We start from the raw sequence: 20,708 nt of genomic DNA, 5'->3' as shown, positions 1-20,708 counted from the left end.
TTAATGACAGACATAAATCTTCAGATTCAAGAAACCCAACAAATCTCAAGTAGGGAAAATAAATACTAAAACACTGGAGAACAATAGTATATTAATTGGGACAATCATGATTGAAATTAAGACATTCTAAGTTTTTTTTTATTCTTTAGGAAGAAAGTAAAGATATTAACTGAATTTAGACTTTAGCTTAAATATATTTTAGTGATTTTTGGAAAATCACTACAAGATAATACATTACTTCAAATCAGTATAGAAAAAATTACAATAAAGAAGGAAAAGGAAGAAAAGGCCAGTCAATCCAAACATAAACAAAAAAGAAAAGCACTAATAAAAAGCAGAGCAAATATAAAGCACAAAAATGAAATGGCCAAGATAAATAAGATATATCTATAATCACAATAAATGTGATTATAGATCACAAAACTCATGAGTTAAAAGACATTGATTGTCAGAGAAATTACATATATATTGAGAAATTGTATCTATATTGTCCACAATATGTATAGCTAGAAAGAAAAATACATACACACACACACACACACACACACACACCCATACATACATACACACGCAGTATACTGGAAACATATCTAAGACAGAAAGAAAAGTTGAAAATAAAAAAAACACAGAAAATACTAATAAAATAATTGGTATTAATAGGAGAAATAGTCTTTAAAGTAATAAGTATTACTAGACATAAATGGGGCCATTAGGCTATAATAAAATGATGAATTTTATTATCATTTTTATTATGAAAATTTCTAAAAATCTTAACCTTGTAGGCGCACCTATTAATATAACTGCAAAATATACTTTTAAATGGCAGAACTTCAAGATAATCTGACAAATCTACCAATATAGAGGGAAACAGTAACATTCCTCTCTAAATAATTGGTAGACCAAGCAATAAAAAATATGAAAAATATAGAATATTTGAATAATATAAATAACTACGCTGATTTGCTTCCTAAAGCTACAGAAGTTATTTTCAAGAACACATGAACATTTATAAAAATATTCCTGGCCATAAACAAAACTTCAACACATTTCTAAAAATCACTATAGTACAAACCACATTCTCTGACCCAGTGCAAGTAAGTTAAAAATCAAAAAGAAAAAGAATTTTTACACCCCCCACCAATGTATAAAGTTAAAAACACCTTGTTAAATAGCTCTTGGTTCAAAGAATAAACCGTAACTGGTATTTTAAAATGCTCTGGACTAAACAATAATAAATATATCACAAACCAAAACTCACATGTTGTATCTATACCATCCTCAAAGAGAAATGTATAGGCTTGAGTGCTTATTTTAGAAAAAAAGTTTTTAAATGGCTTAAAGTTAATGAACCAAGTATAAAACTTAAATAGTTATATAACAACAAAATAAAACTTTAAAAAATTTAGAAGTATGAACACAAAATGATGAAACAGAAATAATGAAACAGTTTATACTGAAAGTATAACAGAAAATGATGAAATAGAAAACAAAGACACACAAAAAAAGAAATTAACAAAACCAAAGGCTGGATTTTTACAAGGGCTTAAAACATGGATAATCCTTTTGCAAGACTGATCAATAAAAGAGGATACATAAACAAAAAATATTCAGTGCATATGCTAAACTACACATACGCATCAAGATTCAGGATTCAGGGCAAGTTACTCAAGGTGTTTTAAACTGTAAAGCACTGAATACATGGAATGAGGGGCCTGAAATTTGCTGGAGGGTCTGCAAGAACCTTTCCAGGTTGGACTTACAACTATGACTCTGGTAACAACTTAGAACTACCCTCAAGGGGAAGTTCCTTCTTCTGAAGCCACCACTAGAGCTGCAAGCTCAAGAAGACATTCCAGGAGCTGCCATCAAAGGACTAGGAAGCTGATACCAGAGCCAAAATCACAACACCCTCTTGTAACCCAGAAGCCTGAGCACAAACGCGGAACACTCTATACAAAAAAATCCAAACAGCCAAAAGAGGGCAAGAAGATTGTCTCTGCTTCACTAATGCCTTCCAAATTTCACATCAGTGTATCTAATTGGTGCAAACTACCCAACTTGTCTCTCTAAATGGAAGAGGGGCAGGTCCAGAGAGCCAATCTACACACAAATCCCTCTCCTGAAGCATCCGTCACCACTTATTTCCATTGAGTTGTGATTGCCTCCTACACGCAAACACACTAAAAATATCTAAAACTAGAAGAGAGCTCTTCTCAGACTTCATAAGAATCAGGATAGAAAAATGTGTTTAAACTCCATTTTCTGTCAAATAAGACTAGTTGCCCATTAGTGCAAGTCATATTCTGCCTTAATCCACTATCTTCTTTTTTCTTTTACTTGTTTTTTCCTACCTCTTAAACAAAAGCTCACTTTTGATTACATAGATAATGTTAAGGACTAAATAACTCAAATAACTTCCCTAGGTCCTTTCACATTGCATATGATGATCTAGAAGAAGCCACGAGAGCCATATCCATAATAATCTCAGGTCCAAACTAGAAAATACAACAAACCAAGAAGTATCAAGCTGAAGACAAATGCTGCATTAAAAGTTGATATAACCAGCTGGGCACAGTGGCTCTCACTTGCAGTCCCAGTTACTCAGAAGGCTAGGGCAAGAGGACTGCTTGAAACCAGGTGTTGAAGGCTGAAGTGAGCTACGACTGCACTCCAGCCTTGGAAACAGAGCAAGAGTTAATCTCTTTTATTTATAAATAAATAAATAAATAAACAAATAAATAGGAAGGAGAGGGAGGGAGGAAGGAAGGTTGATTGGTTGGTTGGCATAACCCATGATGCTGAAGAGTGCTCCTTTAAGCTAACCATCATTATTATCAGCCAGAACAATACTGAAAGTGCAGCTAACACATACGAAGAACTGTCAACATTTTATCGCAAGTGACATTTTGTAAAAAGCTGACAGAACTTTTATGGAACTGTCTTAAGACTGCTGCATGTGCCAATTGATCCACTGATGTCTGACGTGATCAATGAAGTTGCCTGGTGACTCACAACATCCAAAAAAGGGAAAGCGAAACCTCTTCCCAAAATATTCATTTGGTTCAAGATGCCACATACAGGATGATACTTTAACATGAATGGAAACACAGCTTGCAGGGCATAACTAGCATTCGCTGCTATCTATGTCTCACACACTAAATACACAGCACTTTGATAAAACAGAGACAAGGCATGCCATAAATATCTACAGATGCCCTGTGTATTCGTTTTCCATCTCCATGTAACAAAGTACCTCAAATTGAGTGGCTTAAAACAACACACACTTCTTATCTCGTGGTTTCTATGGGCAGGTTTCCAGGCATGACTTAGTGAGTTCTCTGCTCAGGATCTCACAAGGCTGGAATCAAGAGTGTTAGCCAGGGCTGGGGGCTCCTCTGAGGCTGGGTTCTTGGGCATGTTCACAGGGTTGTTGGCTGAATCCATTACATCGCAGCTGTATAACTCAGGTCAGCTCATTTCTTCGAAGCTAGCTGATTTCTTCAGCTTTCTGACCCCTAGAGTTTCTTTCAGAATGCTCGCCTGATTCGGTCAGACCTATAATGCATTCTTACAATTTTGTGTTGCCTCAGCATCCATTCTGAATGCAAGTTTAACTTTCTCCTGCAGAAGCAGGGCTCAGTGACCCCTGGCAGTTTCCAGTCTGACACCACACCTACATGGCTCAAGCTGGTGGCCAGAGATGAGAACTTAGAGGCATCTCTCCTGCCTATTAGACTGGGTCCCCCTTTCCTGCCACTTCCTTTAAGGGGACCATTGATTCAGGCATTTGCCCCCGAACTTGGAGGGCCCACAGCCTATTCCCTTATATATACTGCTAGTTGCCACACACACCCTCTCTCTGCCCAACTCTTCATTCCTGCCTTGCCTGACTTTAGGACAGAGGACTGCCCACCCACATCAACACACCCTCCTTGACCAAGATCTGTAAGTAAAAATCTTTTAGCTTGTTTCCTATTGTGGTGGTGGATTGAGGTAATCATAAACTGGACACAGCTCACACAGAGCCACAAGGGTGTCTGCCAGTACAAACAAGTTTCCCATGTAAGGAACCCCCTGGTCATGGGTCAGACAACTAGGCATTAGGCCATCCACCAGGTTACAGAAGTGTCCCATGAAAGGCACACCGAAAACACCCACATCCAGCTCCCTTTGTTCCCTGCTAGGACAGGGCTGCTAGTTGCTCTGGTACTGGAACCCAAAGGGCTCTCAAATTAAGGTCCACACAGGATAATCTTCCTTTCAATTATTATAAAGTCAACTGATTAAGGACCTTAACTACTCTACAAAATCCCTTTACCTTTACCATATTTTATTAGTTAGAAGCAAGTTAAAGGTCCCATCCAAACCCAAGAGGAGGGGATTATACAAGGGTATAGGTCATTGGGGGTCATCGTAGAATTCTGCCCACTACCATCTTTATGTGGCAAAATAGCAAGGAACCCCTGCATACTTTTCCATATTAGGTGTATGGCTAATACTGTATTGTAATATTTAAATGAGCAGTCAGTCTCTCAGAGAATGCTGCTGCTACTGCTATACCTCTGATTTTTTTTGAGTTATTCACTCAACAAACATCTTTCTACTGACAACAACATATCAACTACTGTTCAAAGTGTTGTGTATATGAAAATGAATGAGCGACAGTTCTTGACTATGATGAAATGACAACCACAATCACCTTATCCCATTAGCCAGGCAACAATAGTCAGGTTGGTCTTTTGTTACTTATTTGTCACTATTTTGCTACATTACTTGTTTTTCTGCAAAACCCTTTCTCTAGCATGACTGCAGAGGTGGTTGTTTAGCCTGATTTTATTATGACCATGAATGTAGGAGCCTGAGGCCAATGCTGCAAACCAGATGTTTCAGGAAACCATTCTTACCTGTCTGTGCTTAATGAAAAGAATAATGACCTGTTTCAAATGAACTACCCAAGCAAAGATTCACAGGCTTTCTCTTCTGAAAATCATCAAGGGTAAGAGGAAAGCTGGTTCAACAGCAAACCGTTCTTCAGCATGTCAGAACAAACTATGGGTTTTCTTACCCTGCATTAAACCAAAGCTACCATGCAAAGCTGATAAACCAGCAATCTGGATTAGTCATTCATAGCCAAGCATCCACTAAGCACCTGAATATGTTATCCATCTGGAATTCAGAAGCCTAAGTGGAGAATTTGTCCAATAATTCCCAATCTATTTAACGGAATCCGAATCTCCATTCACCACACATATAATCTCATGGAGCTGTGTGTGTAACCCCTAAGATCAAAACCAGATGAATATCCCAGAGCCTGGTTTCCTCATGAGATGGAACACGGAGTAATTATGGGACAGCAGGCTGTGTTCACAGTGTTTTCCAAAAATTATCAATCGCTTTGTTGCCACTCAACTTTGTAGGTTTTACAAGTAAATAAAATAAACTTCTTGATAGTAACTATTACTTCCAAAGAAAGTAGTCTAAGTGTTCCATTACCCTGGTGTATTAGTGAGGGTTCTCTAGAGGGAAAGAACTAATAGGATTCACATATATATGAAAGGGAGTTTATTAGGGAGTGTTAACTCACAGGATCACAAGGTGAAGTCCCACAATAGACCGTCTGCAAGCTGCAGAGTAAGGAAGCCAGTCCAAGTCCCAAAACCTCAAAAGTAGGGAAGCCAACAGGGCAGCCTTCAGTCTATGGCCCATGGCCCGAGGCCCAAGAGACCCTGGCAAACCACTGGCATAAGTCCAAGAGTCCAAAAGCTGAAGAAGTTGCAGTCTGATGTTTGAGGGCATGAAGCATCCAGCACAGGATAAAGATGAAGGCCAGAAGACTCAGCAAGTCAGCTCCTTCCACCTTCCTTCTGCCTGCTTATATTCTAGCCACACTGGCAGCTGAATAGATGATGCCCACTCAGCTTGGGGGTGGGTCTGCCTCTCCCAGTCCACTGATTCAAATGCTAATCTCCTTTGGCAACACCCTCACAGACACGCCCAGGAACAATACTTTGCATCCTTCAATCCAATCAGGTTGACACTCAATATTAATCATCACAAGTCCACCCCTGGTCAACTTGAACCCATACACATCTCCTGAAACCATACATAATCTTCAAAGAAAGACAATAATAAGATCATAATTACATCTAATAATACAGATACCCTTCATACAACCAGAAGCATACTAATCCTTAACCTAAATGCTATTACATAAAGTTAACAACACTTAAATGCTGATATGAAGTCAATAAATCTTACGTCACATGATAAAAGAAAGGAAATAAAAGATTTTCTTAGTACAAGTCTATACATGCACAAACATGTTCTAAACAAAACAAGGAGGAAATACTCATGACAATTACAATCCTCGTTTCTGCAACTGGTCACATGATTGTAGCTGGTATTGATGACTACCTTCTTCTACTACCCATTCTGTATTCCCTATGCTTTCAGCAAGCACCTCAGCAGGTCGTGGTTTTTTTTTTACCTGTTAGAGTGACCCAAACCTTCATTCCTGAAGGCTCTGGGCCATCTGTAGTCCTCCTCCCTGGATTGGGTTGTTGTAGTTTCCCATGACCTTAATTACAGGGCATGGTAATACTAAGAGATGCCCTAAGGGATCTCCTGTATTCCACACATACTCTTCCTTACCTCCACTGTGGAGTATTAGTCTGATTTCATTTTGATAGTCCAGGTCAATCACCCCAACCAACACTGTAACTCCCTTCCATACTGTTGATTTAGAAGTAGGAGGAGCCCAAAGTGGCCAGGTCGCAATCTTAACTTCCAATTTAATGGAATCATTGTTGTGTTTCCTGGTGACAGCATTCCTCCCTCTTGAACTAAGACCTCTAGGCCAGCAGGACATAATGTCATGGGAACAGGAAGCAATAATTTTGCTAGTGGATCATTCCTGGGGAGGTGGCTGACAGGTGGATGAATGGCCTGCAGCTGGTGCCACCTTTTATGCCCAGCCTTATGATTATATATGTATATATTAATTATGTATTATGTATGAATATGTAACATAACATGTATACATATAATATGTATACATAATATGTCATACACAAAATATGAATTATATATATAAATATTATATATGATTATACATTATGTATATTATAATACATGATTTAGTTCAAATGTTTCCTTCACTTGACCAGACCTGACCTCTAAAGTTATGACTCTGAGGCAGTGTCCAAGAATATCTTTTGGTCAATTACACTAACAATCAATTGTAGCAACTATAAGAAAACACCAATTTTGAAAAAAGAAAGAAAAGAAATCTTACTGACCTACTTAAAATTATGCTACCAGGCCACAATGCTAAACTCATTCAAAGCCATCTCCTATTATTAAATATCATTTTGCCTTTTCTCATTTCCTTCTTTTGAATATCACTTCTATTTTGGATGACATTAACATAATGCCATTCTTCAAAGAGTACAAAGTGCTTTGTTAGCTCCTCATCATGTTCCCATCCATTCAACAATACATGGGCACTTCAATATGAGTCACTGTTGCCAATAACAATGGTCATACTCCTAACACCATGTTCAATTTGAGCACCTCAGCTTAAGGAAGAAACGGAGAACTTGGAGACAGTTCCTCTAAAGAATCCCAATTCTTTCTCTTTTTCCCTTTGCTCCCTCTCCACCACTGCCCTTACTTCTCCTTCCTCCCGTAGCAGTCACACTCATACTCACTCACACATGCACACCACTTGCTTTTTCATTTTCCAGTAAAGCTCAGTGACTGGTACAGTGTGCCTGCTGTGCACATCTGTAAGACCCAGTAACTACAGGTTCAGCAAGAGACCATGCGTAAGAATCATTGCATTCGAGTGATAATATGGGATTTTGCAAGTCTGCAGATACAATATTAATTATTTACCAAAAAATGAGTTGCACCTGCATTCAAAATATAACTATACCAAATTTATAATATGTAGATGATTTCAACTCTTTTATCACATATTTGTTTTTTAAAAATAATTATGTTAAAAGAGGCTCCCTCAGGAAACAAATCCTTATGTTTAACTTAACTCCCATTTTCCATCCCAGGACTCTCTGTAATAAAACCAAAACTCGTCTGACATGTTTGTAGAGCACTTTATCCAAAGAGTCCCAAAGGCTTTACAGATTTCATTCTATCAGAGGGAAGGGAGTAAATTATTCACTTTACTGAGAGCTATGAATAACGTTTCCTGGCTACCTCAGTCAACTACCTCTAATAGTGATAAACTAAATCAGGCTCTCTCAGCCATTCATAGGCCCACATCTATCTGTGAGCTTGCCAGGACCCAGAGAGACTAGATCTACTTTCCCCATGTCATCTTTCCATCCATCTTTCCCATCTCCAATCACATCCCATCTTCCCCCTCTTCACTCTGATCTTTACTCACCAGATCAAAATGTGGAAACAGAAAATGAGAACAATTCAAAAACTGAAGGATCAATGCACTAAATAGTTCCCTGACACCCTGAAAGGTTAATGTCATTTCAAAGAACAAGCCTCCATTCCATCTTACCAGTCTCCTTGTGCCATCCGTCCCCAAAATTAAATTCAGTATTCTAACTACATACTATCATTGGTCACCAATAGAAGCAAAATAGAAAGAAGGACCAGGAATGAGTCAAAATAAACTAATGTCTAAAGACAGACAATATTCATATATATATATTATAGCAGTCATCAGAAAACACTAGTAAAACACTAAAGAAGACCAAGAAAAAGAACTGCAGGAAATCTTTAGCAAGGACCCAGTGAGAAAGCCTATAAACGCTCTTTTATAGTAGGATGCTCATTCTCAAAGAGGCAACAGGAATCATTCCATTTTTGCTCAAGGAAAATAAAGATGAAGAAAATTCACCACTTGACTGTACTAGTTCTGGAAGACTCAACAATAACCTCCCTAGAGTCATTCAATCAACTAACATTAGTCATGATCCTACACTGTCACAGCACTGTGCAAGGCATGGAAAAGGTATAAACATGCAAGGCATCAACATCCCTGCCTAGGAGATCTTCTAGTCATCACTTGGTTTTCTACTATTGGCCTACATTAAGCTGGGAACCATCTGGAAAGGACTAATGGTGTGATCTAGTTTGGATCTGTGTCCCTGCCCAAATCTCCTGTTGAAATGTAATCCCCAAAGTTGGAGGTGGCGCGTGATGGGAGGTGAATGGATCGTGGGGGACGATTTCTCATGAATGGTTTAGCACCATCCTCTAGGTGTTGTCCTTGCAATAGGGAGTGAATTTTCATGAGATTTGGTGGTTTAAAAGTGTATGGCACCTCCCCAACCCTCGCTCTTCCTCCTGCTCTGGCCATGTGATACACCTGCTCCCCCTTCACCTTCCGCCATGATAAAAGTTTCCTGAGGCCTCCCCAGAAGCAGAGCAGGTGCCAGCATCGTGCTTCCTGTACAGCCTGCAGAACTGTGAGTCAATTAAACCTCTTTCCTTTATAAATTACCCAGTCTCAGGTATTCTTTATAGCAATACGAGAATGGACTAACACACAATGGAACTTCTAATTTATTATTAGAAGCACACACACCCCCAATACTCTTTTTAATGTTAACATTACTTACACCATAGTAATAAATATATGCCGAACTGCAAATAAACATCTTTACAGATTAAGAATCAATGCACTAAATGTTTCAGTTTCACTCTACTATCTAATCAATTCCACAGCAGTTTATTGTTGTGTATATGCCAAATCGATAAAAAATGCACCTTAAAAATACCTATAAAATAGAATGCTATAGAACAGATACTATAGGACTACAAGAAGCAATTACACTGTGCAATTATATAGCATAATACCAACAGCAAGCAGTTATTGTAACTACCCATGAAAAATTATGGGATGTTTCAAGCTAACTTGCTTTTCCATTACATCCTTCTCAAACAAAATCCAGTATCAAGGAGTGTATTATAGTCTTTTATTCGCATATTCTGGCACTGCCACCAAAATTGAAATGTTCAGGGCTAAATAGGACGAATAGAATGATTCAAAAATTGTATTCAAAGCATGGGCTCCCTTTGGTCCCCAGTGGAATACTGCTAAGGCTGCAGAAAGACCACAACCCCATGCTCAAAAAAGGCGTGAAGAAAATAACTCAGAGGACGAGGGTCACTGCCTTCAAACATTCAAACAGGTACCACATAAAGAGGGATGAGACATTCTACAAGGACCCACAGACCAACGAGTCAGAGCTGCTATGAGAAACTGTGTTTTAATGTGAAGGCAGATTTCCTAAAACTTGGCTCCTCCCCAAAGGAAGAGGCTTGTCTCAGGCCCCAGGGAACTCTTATCTTTGAACTGTCCAGACCACATATTAGATGGTTACAAGCGAATCTTGCCTTTTGGAGGAGAGACCTTGACGACTTGTACAGCGCCCCTCCTGCTCACCTGCTGCTTAACAGAGAATGGTATCATGTGTGGAGCCATTAAAGGCAACAGGGTATCTGAGAAAGTATTCCCGCTGCTCTATAAGGGAGAACTTTCCAGAACTGAACATCAACTAGCTGCTTCAGAAACCATCACTAATCAGACCTCGGGAAATCCAACGAATTGTGCCCCTATTAAATGTAATGAGTACAAAGTGATGTCCACCAAACATAACAGCACACAACTTAGACTGCCGAGAACATAGGAGAATATTCTAGGAAGGAAATAGCCAAGCCCAGCTCCCAAAGTACAATTAAGGGAGTTTTTCTTTTATTGGTGTTTTTTTGTTTGTTTGTTTGTTTTTGAGACAGAGTCTCACACTGTCTCCCAGGCTGGTGTGCAATGGCGCTATCTCGGCTCACTGCAACCTCCGCCTCCCGGATTCAAGTGATTCTCCTGCCTCAGCCTCCCGAGTAGCTGGGATTACAGGCACCTGCTACCACACCTGACTAATTTTTTTGTATTTTTAGTAGAGACGGGGTTTCACCGTGTTAGCCAGGATGGTCTCAATCTCCTGACCTCGTGATCCGCTCGCCTCGGGCTCCCGAAGTGCTGGGATTACAGGCGTGAGCCACCGCGCCCGGCCAGTGTTTCTTTTTTATAAAGAAATCGTGTATGCACATTTTCCTTTTCGCGTGGATTTTGTGTTTTGTGCTTTATTATTGCTCCATAAACGATTACCGTGTATGTGAAGCTAAGTTAGATGTTTTGCCGCAATGGGGTCACCGTTCCCTGTGAACGCAGCCGCGGCCCTGCGCAGGCTCGGGTTCCACGCCAGGCCTGGCGCCTTTGCGCTGCAGCACTGCCTGGAACAGCGAATCCAGCGAGAGTCAGAGGGCCTGAAGGTAGACGTCCCAGGCCCCACACTGCCCACCCAGCACTGCCTTGGGACTGGCACGGTGCTCCCATCTCACCCTGGCATCTGCAGAGTTCAAGGGGGCGCAGTGCGCTGCGTAATGCTCCGTCCTCGTCCCCGCGGGGCCTCACTGACAAACAGGCATCACTCCCGGGAACCCACCAGCTCTGGGGAGGGCTGTTTAGACTGGGCGGAGGCACCTTACTCTACCCATGCACTGCAGGTCGCCCACGACTTGGCCCCAGTAGCCATTACCTCGAGTATCGCCAGTCCCAGAGGCAAACGGAAGAGGCCTAGGAATCCACAAGTGCGTCCCCAAAGCTCCCGCGCAGGAGGAATAACCGTCACTTCCGCTTGCCTCTCATTGGTCAGAGTGGGTCACATGGTGGCATGACGTCAATGGGGGCAGGGCCAGCATCCTCCCGGGTGCCCGCCCTAAGCCTCAGCGGAGCCGCTAGGAGGTGGAGGCGACTTACCGTGGCAAGCCTGGGTGGGTGGGCGGGTGGGTGCCCCTTACTGCTGAGATAAGGCTGTTCAGGCAAGCGGCCTCCTGACAGTGCGTGATTACCAGGCGTGTAAATCCCAGTGCTAGCCAGGATCCAGGAAAAGGCCAGGCTTTCCCACCTGGCAGGTGAGTGGGGTCCCCTGGACCACCTGGAGGCCACGCAGGAGCAGCGGTGCTACAGCCCCGTGCAATGAACCCACTCAGATCTCAGGCGTGGTTCCTGGGAGCCACTCAGCCCCTGGCTTCCTAAGAGCTTTCCCACCCCACCCCGCCCCTAGTCTTCCCTTCTAAGACTCTTTAGAAAGGAGCCTGTGGTCAAACTTTGCCCACGCATCTAACCTCCAGCCTGAGTCCCTGGAAACTTTATTACGTCACTGCCTCCTGCATAGCTACTGTCCACGTTTAAATATTATTTGAACCATCGTAGCTTCGAGAGGTTAAAACTTTAAGTGAAGAGGAAAATGAACCTTATAGTTCAGCCTCGACTGCCCAATGCCTGTGACTTCTCAGGCATCGCAGCACAAAGATCTACAAGGAACTCATCCAAATGAGACATCTTCCTCATTAGCGTTTATCATTAACTGAGAAAAGAAATAAGTATTTAAAGTATCATTATTTTTTTTTTTTCGTGAAGGTATGGAACTCCAATTTTCTCCAAGTAAATATGGACCCATTTGGTTGTTTTTTAAATGAACGCTTTGTCTTTACAATTTGTGCTACAGCAAGCTCTCCTCTTCATTTCTAACTCTTTTTACTGGAGGACCCCTAGAGAAAGTAGTTTGGGGACTTCCATGCTTATTAGATGCACATCAAGCAGATCCTGTTCACTCCGTCTCAGCTTTTCTTTCATGGCATCAGGGGCAGGATATTATTTGCAAGCAGCCAAGGTAATTACCATCCAGCAGGGTCCAATTGTTTTCAATTAAAAGCTTTACTGCAGTCTTTAGTTTTAATACCATTGTGGCCATCTGCTTTCACTGAAGATCTACCAGCCAAAAGCCCAGACCACATCTTAATGCCATTAACTCCTGAGAGCCATTTTCCTCCAGAATGAACTCAATAGTCCAGGGGAAATATGGGGATAGCCTCATGTTATCTTTGGTGGCCTGGGGGAAGCTATAGGACTCAGGAAGGTTATTTTCAGAAAGACAAGCACTACCTCTTCTTGCCTGAAGTACTAGGTAATTGTCTTAATTCTCTGCTTCACTTCAGCAGAGGATGCCGAACTGTAACTGCTCCATTGCACATTTTCCATCCAGCCTCAATATTCTGTAGCTCTATTATAAAATGTCTCTGAACTGTATTTCATCAGATGGATCACTTTGGTATAGACATTTTCCATTTTGATATTCAATTTCTATCCAACTCTGCTTAGCTCACCATGACCCAAAATCTAGATGTGGGTAAATGGTAAGGAGTGACCCAGGTTACCGAATGGATGCTCACACTGCATGTGAGGTCATTTAACTGTTTTCATGGCTTAAAACCTGCAGGCCATTGCAGTCACAAATGTATTAGGGATTAACTAGAGAGTTTTATTGAACTATCAGGGACAATAGCCCAAGGCCTAGACTTGGAGTTTACAGCACATGTTTTGCCTACTCCTGAGGGTTCACAGTGTGCATCGGTTCCACCAAAGCCATTTACATTTCTCCCTTCTCCTTCCCTTGCTCTGCAAGAGAGGCTTCTTTGCAACCCAGGTGGCCATGGCCCATAACCCTGGCCAATAAGATGGAGGGTGCAAGTCCAAGAGGAAAGATTACCTTCTCCCAAAACCATACAGAGGCTCTATGCTCTTTGATTTCCTTTGCCCTTGTGCAAAAATCACTAGCTATGTCAGATCTACCAGTAGGATTTATTGTTTTGGTTTGTTTGTTTGTTTGTTTAAAAAAATTCTAACTGCTAAAGTAATCAAAACTAAGAAAATGGTCACAAAAGTGTCCAAGAAAACCAGAGGTATTGCCTTCCTGGTTCCAGAAAGCATTTCCATTTTGAGGCAGCAAAATTAATATCTTAATTCTCAAAATTATAAGACAAAAAATTCCGGAAGGAATTACTCAAACTAAAAGAATCTAGAATGCAAAATCTATAATCCCTGTGGCATAGCTATCACTTTCCTACAAATATTTCTGGCTTTCCTTCCAGGAATAAGATGGGCTTGTGCTTCCTTGCCCCTCCAACATGACACATCAGGGTTGTTTGTTACAGCAAAATAACCAATCTGACTGCTACCCAATGCTAACAAACAAACTCTGGAAAATGCAGGGACATTGAGTTGGAGAAAATGATCTTTGAAAAGCCCTGAAAGGCGGGGCACGGTGGCTCACGTTTGTAATCCCAGCACTTTGGGAGGCCGAGGCGGGCGGATCACGAGGTCAGGAGATCGAGACCACAGTGAAACCCCATCTCTACTAAAAATACTAAAAATTAGCCGGGCGTGGTGGTAGGCGCCTGTAGTCCCAGCTACTCGGAGAGGTTGAGGCAGGAGAATGGCATGAACCCGGGAGGCAGGGCTTGCAGTGAGCCAAGATCACACCACTGCACTCCAGCCTGGGCGACAGAGCGAGACTCTGTCTCAAAAAAAAACAAAAACAAAAAGAAAAGAAAGGCACTGGAATGTTGTCAAGATCACCCAGCGACTCCGATGTGCAAGAAAGCTTAGAAACCATCCAATCAAAGTCTTTTTTTCTTAATTAAAAAAAAAACACTCTTTTTATGGGCATAAAAGTATTTATTACAAAGAGGTCAAAAAGCAATGGCTGGCTATGCCAGGAAAGGAAGCTAAGATGGCTAGGATCTAACTAGGAGGGTAAGTTGCAGCCTGTTCATACTGCCCAGATGGAAAGGGGACTCCTATAATAGCTTCATACATAAAGGGCCCCACTGTCTGCAACTTCCGTTACCTAATACCATCTCCATCAGCCTTTCAGCCAAGTATGGCAGCATCTTTCTTGAATATTTATAAATTGCCTACAAGCACTGAAATTGCTGTTAGAAACTATACATCTTCAAACATGCACACTCCATTCTGTTGTCTCCAGACTCTGTTCTCCCCAGAATCCTGCTAATTTCTCTGCAGTTTCAAGTCTCAGTCAGGGCTTCAGAAGGCTGAGGAACAGGCTACCCTCTGCAGTCAGGTTTGTCCTGGCTACAAAGTCCTGCCCCACCTGCAATCTGCCTCTGCCCTCGTGCAGTCGTGACAGACTGGAAAGCACATTGTATTGAATTACCCTTTCTAGAAAAGAGCCAAGTAAGAAATTAGTTATTCATAAGTTCTTTGTGCATGATTTGCCACAGAAATAACATGAACTATTTTTGTAGGGCTTTGACAAACCTGACTAGGCTTAGCCCAACCTGGAATAGTCCCCGGGGAGCCTGCGAAGAACAAGCCACGTGAGCCGTCCTGATGCTAGCTTCTGAGGGCCCTGACCCCCAGATCTCTATCCTCCCCCTCACCCTGCTTCTCACCCCCACCCCCTGCAGTCCTTCCTGTCAGGCTTTTGCAGTTACTCAAGAAACTGTGCACGTAGCAGAGCAATCAGATGCTTTCTCTCAGATGGCTTGGCTAATGGCCACTTCCTGTGGTTGTCAAATGAAAAAAGAAGAACTAGCACATCCCCAATGACTTATTGTATCACTTCCCGTATCTGACTATATGGCAGCCAGCATAATTTAACATCACTCGTAAATTAAGAGCCTCTTGCGAGGGTGCCACAGCTGAGCCCACCACCCTGTTTTGCTGATTAGAAAGAAACCGTGCCAGGACTTCCATTATGAATACTCATTTCCTAAAATGTAACTCCAACAACACTGACATCTAATCATATATTGAATGAATGAATAGGGGTTCCATATCCACCCTGTGGTCCTCTGAGCTCATTCTGAAGATTAAAGTGACTTCCTTTAACGTTCTCCCCACTAGCACCGTGCCCGTAAGGCCAGATTTCACCGCGACCGCCCCTTGCACCCCCCAACCAGCCCTCCAGCCCCCAGGTTATCCCCCACACTTTTCCCTGTCTCTTGGCTTTGCTCCGTTTCCCCTCCCTTCACGGCCTGGCCTGTGAGAAGAGTCAAGGTGAGCTCAAGCAAGGACCCTCATTCTGCCCCAACACCTCAGGCCCCTTTCTTGTTGAGACTGGACAGCTCCATCAGGCACTTGGTGCCAAATGGAAGCAATGGAACTCGGTGCTGGCTCTCCATGTCCAGCCAGCGCTGGCTGCAAGCAGCAGAGACAAGCAGGGGCAGAAATCATAAGCAGACCCCTAGGGCTGCGTGTCCTCCCCTGGGCAGGCACACAGTGGGGCGTGCTAAGCAGCTTCGCAGGTAGCAGCCAGCGCTGGCTGCGCCGCATCTTGTTGACCTTAGCAGAGAATCCCATCCTCTGCTAGGCTTTCCAGCCAGGCTGGAAAAGCCTAGCTCATACTTGAGGAAAAAGACCTCCTTAATGCCATAGGTGGTTTTGCGTGTGCGTTTGTTCTGTTCTCTTGCTTTTTTCAGTGTGGGATTGTGAATGAGCACTGGAGCTGGGTCCAGTGGCCCAATTTGCACACTGGCTTTGTTTGGTGCAGAGCGTGGCCACAGCCTCAGCAGCCCTATTGGAAGTGAGCTGTGTTTGGGTAAATCATGACCTCTCTGAGCCTTGGGTTTCCCTCTGTAAAATCGCAACCACACTCTACTGAGCCTTGATCTATGTTCAGGACTGTGAAAAATCAATGGGACAACACATATGAAAATACTCTGGGAAATGGAAATTTATAGCTGTCATTTTGCTAAAACTTATAAGAATAGATTAGCCCAGTTCTAGTAATAACTTCATCATTTATGAGTTGTGTGTCTTTAAACATGATATTTAAACTTCCTCAACCACAGGAACTTCATACAACTCATGGCTCCTTCCTACGTTTGCTGTGAAAACTAAAATGAGTTGATATAAAATACATACCACAGTACTTGGCAGAGAACGTGAGCTCGGTAAATGACAACTGCTTTTATTTGTTATTGTTAGTATTTTTATTATCTGAAGAGGACAAAGAAGATAAAAAGCTTGTCCAAAAAAAAATGAGATGCCATTTTTATATTTTATGAGTCTCGAAAAGATCAGGGACGTGGTTTCTAAAATGACTTTGATTCAAAAATAAAGACCAGTGTTTGATAGCTTCAGAATATTGTCTAACGGATTTGGGAACTCTGAAAAAAAAATATGAGAACAGCTGACACACTGCAGCTTAAATATAATCAGTCACTGAAATTGCTCTGCAATTTGTTTCAGTGTTTTCCTGTGGATTTCTTTTTTTAACCCTACATGTGTCCTAAATATATAATTATATGGCAGAGTATAATAGCTCATTTGGAATTATTGAGGTCCATTATATAATCCAGTAGGACCATGGGGCGGGGCCTGGAGGGGGTGGTTTTTCGCTTGATGAGCACCACACATGCACTGGAGTAGAAGCTAATAGATGGTCTTAGCCCCAATTATCTTCTTCCCCAGGCCAGTCTCCCAAAAGACAGGGAGCACACTTTTCTGCCCTACAACCAAATTGTTTTAAATTGCTGTTGTGCATTTGCTTGAGAGGTCAAAAATTTTACAGAGATGTAAAATTCCTGAAGGGCAGAGAATAAGTGTGTACGTGTGTATATGTATGTCTCTGTATGTCTGTGTGTCTGTATGTGACTCTGTGTATAACAGTGTGTGTGTGTGTGTATATGAGTGTTTCTGGGTGTGTGTGTGTGTGAGTGACTGTGTATTAGTGTATGTCTATGAGTGTGTATGTGTCTCTGGGTGAGTGTCTGTATTTAACTGTGCCTGTCTGTGTGTCTGAGTGTGACTGTATATGACTCTGTGTGTGTGTGTATGAGTGTTTCTGGGTGTATGTCTGTATGTGACTGTGTCTGTGTGTGTATCTGTGTGAGTGTCACTCTGTGTGTGTGACTGTGTGTGTGTGTATGAGTGTTTCTGGGTGTGTCTGTGTGAGTGTGACTCTGTGTGTATTAGCCTATGTCTGTGTGTATGAGTGTCTCTGGGTGTGTGTCTGTGTGTGTCTCTGGGTGTAAAGTATGTGTCCCAAAATGCTAAAAATGGTGTCTTGGACACAGCAAACACTCAATTTTTCAAGAAATGAATAAATGACACAAACTGCCTCTCCCCAGATACCTTTCTTTTGCATCAATCTATGAAATCTGTGTATGTATATAACTGTTAGGCCAGACTTGAAAATATACATTTTCTACCACCCTTACTTGGATTTAAAATAGAATTGGCCAGAGCTGTGGTCTTCTAGTAGAGTTAATCACCTTGCCGATATATCCCTGTTGATTAACTGATGGAGTCAATGCAGGCTTTTTGTCAATTTCCCTTCCTATTGGATAATTTCTCTCCTTCAAGAGAAATTAGGGCACTAGAGACCGTATACTCAAAATCCATTACATAATTTACTTTTAATCCCAAGAAAAACCAAGACTGATGAAGGCTTTGCTGTGCCCTGAAAGATTGACTCATAAGGGTTGGGGGCAGAGACGCTCACCTGGTCCAGCCCTGCTGCATCCTCATGCTTGCAGGTTCTGAGCCGGGTATCCAGTCTTCCAGTCTGCTTCTTTAAGCCAATTCTGTCTGAACTGGTCAGTCTTTAACTTCTTGCATTTAAAGTTTGTGAAGAACTGTGTTTCACCCAAAATACGTTCATTTGCTAGGACACAGTCCCTCTGCCGCATAGGACTCTGTCAGCCCGTGGAAATGGGTGCCACTTTGCGAGCGGGCAAGATGCTTCTCAGCCCACTCCAGAATGCCTGTATCTGCTGACCCTGGAAGTGCTGTCTCCATCAGGCCCAAATCCAGAAGTCCAATCTGCCCCAAGAAGTCCCTCGCTTCTCTCTGGAGTTCAAGAGAATCTTCTGGGTATTCCAGATACCTCTGACCAACCAAGGGTGAGAGCAACCCCCACAGAGTGGTGTCACATTAAATATGGCACTTGGAGAAATCTCAGCCAAAAATTAGATTCTGCAATTATGTCCCTTAGTTTCAAGGCTGCAATCCAGGAATAGTCGTGACCACTTGTACCCCCTCTTTCCCAGGAAGCTGCTAAATGCCATATAGACCATATTCACAGGGATTCAGCTTTCTTCCTATCATTGAAAAGGAGCCATCAGTGATCCCAAGAGGGGATGAGGCCTAAGGCTGGTGGAGGAGCCCAGGAGCAATGGCGGATACGCTCATTGTGGGGAGGCTGTAACTGTGGGTGAGAGTGTTCATCTTGGTTGCAGAAGGAGGACTGCTCAGGTAGAAGGAAGAGGGAGCTGTCTCAAACCAGCAATGGGGGGTCTCCAGACACAGCGACATTAAGGTGGGCACATAGGAGGGCTCAGCAAAGGGCATGACCTGAAAGCCTTCAGGGAGGATGCAAGGACTGTGTCCTGGTGAGAAAAACCATTGAGCCTTCAGAGTCTTTATGATGACCCCAAAATATCCCAATGTTGACTCAGATCTGACTGGCATTTGGCAGTCACGGTGTCCCCATGATGACATTTGATAATACCTTCCTTCCCTGCCTTCAGTCACTGCTTGCTTCGAGCTTGCTCTTGATGTCCCTCACTTTTGTCCAAAATAAACTCTCTGCTGCAGCCAGCCCTGGCAGCTTCTCTCCGGCACATGAACTTGGCTCCCATGCCCACATGCCACTGGAGTTTCCATAAGAAGCTACGGCATCCTTTTGTGATTCATTCTCAGGATTCATCCAGACCAGCTCCTCACCCAGAAAGGTGACCATCAGGAGTGGGCGACCCAACAGCACTGAGTCCCCAGCTCCAAGCAAGCGGCCCCTCCACCTCCCCTGCCTCCAGGCCTTGTTCTTGCAGTTCTCCCTCCCAGAGCCCCCTCCCTTGTCTTCCTCACCTAACAAAACCCTAACCATCTCCCAAGGCCCAGTTTAGATCCTTCTTCCTCCATGGAGCCTCCTCTGCTCGGCCCAACCAGAGGAGAGGGCTCATTCCCATGAACTTAGAGAAGCCATATAGGTCAAGGGAAGAGGCTCTTCAGTTTAGCCTTTATCGGAACAGTTTCTGTGAGCTAGGCACTCTGCTTAGGGCTTTCTGGGAAGGACTAATCGAATCCTCATTGTAGGTACTATTATTAGCCACCATTCACAGTTAGGGAAACTGAGGTACTAAGATGACAATGGACATACTCAAGGTCACCACTGATAAGCAGCCATTCGGGTGCTGAAACCCCAGTGCACTGGCCCTAGCGCTGGGCTCTGCACCACCTCCCGGGCCACCCTCCTGTTCCTTTTCCATTGGACATTCAGCCCCACGTGGCCTTGAGTCAGCTTTGGAGTTTGTCATTCTATATGCCCATGTCATCCCTGCAACCAGAGGGCAGGGACCATGGCTCAGTGTCTAGGAATGAAGCCGGCGGGGGTCCAGAAGGACCTGAGGACTCTGGGTCCTGCCGTGAAGCGTGGGGAGGAATCTGGGCAAGCCCTTTCTGTGTTTTGCTTCAAATCCACAGACTAACCAATATTTCTGTTCAGAGGTCCCTTGAATATGTCACTCCCGAGCCCAGGAGTAAAGAGGGAAATGGCTCAGTGGCCTGGGCTCTGTCACTGAATCTACATCTCTGTGTCAGGGGACCGCACACACTGCGGCTGGACACTGGGTTTCTGTCCTTGTCACACGTGTTCCCTCCCAGGGCCATAGGCTTTCCACGGGAGCAGAGGAGGGAGTTGCTAGGGCTGGGAGACACTGGTCTTAGAGGAAAACCAGTCTACGCAAGAATAAAAGACTCAGCCAGGCTCGTTCTAAAGCCCACCGCTCAGGACTGAACTTGGAAGTCAACAAATAAAACTGCCGTCTCCCTGGTCCCCAGAGGCTGCAGTGGAGGACGGCTG

General features: G+C 43.0%; 2 long non-coding RNA genes across 3 annotated transcripts in view; one reads left to right on the top strand and one right to left on the bottom strand.

Annotated features, from left to right (window-relative positions):
* LOC109027206 (uncharacterized) overlaps nt 1-11,660 on the bottom strand; it is a 93,779-nt gene extending 82,119 nt beyond the window's left edge. For both annotated transcript variants that reach the window (XR_008680530.2, XR_002006312.3), the window contains exon 1: nt 11,577-11,660. This is a non-coding gene — a long non-coding RNA (uncharacterized lncRNA). The remainder of the gene's footprint in view (nt 1-11,576) is intronic.
* Nucleotides 11,661-11,788: 128 nt separating this feature from the next.
* On the top strand, nt 11,789-18,808 carry LOC109027273 (uncharacterized). The gene is made up of 2 exons (XR_002006391.3): nt 11,789-11,952; nt 18,517-18,808. It is a non-coding gene; the product is annotated as an uncharacterized lncRNA (long non-coding RNA).
* Nucleotides 18,809-20,708: the final 1,900 nt, after the last annotated feature.

The sequence above is a fragment of the Gorilla gorilla genome, chromosome 5 (assembly GCF_029281585.2).
Source record: "Gorilla gorilla gorilla isolate KB3781 chromosome 5, NHGRI_mGorGor1-v2.1_pri, whole genome shotgun sequence".
Classification (NCBI taxonomy): domain Eukaryota; kingdom Metazoa; phylum Chordata; class Mammalia; order Primates; family Hominidae; genus Gorilla; species Gorilla gorilla.
The sequence above is the reverse complement of the archived record's forward strand: the minus strand, read 5'-3'. Positions and strand labels throughout refer to the sequence as shown.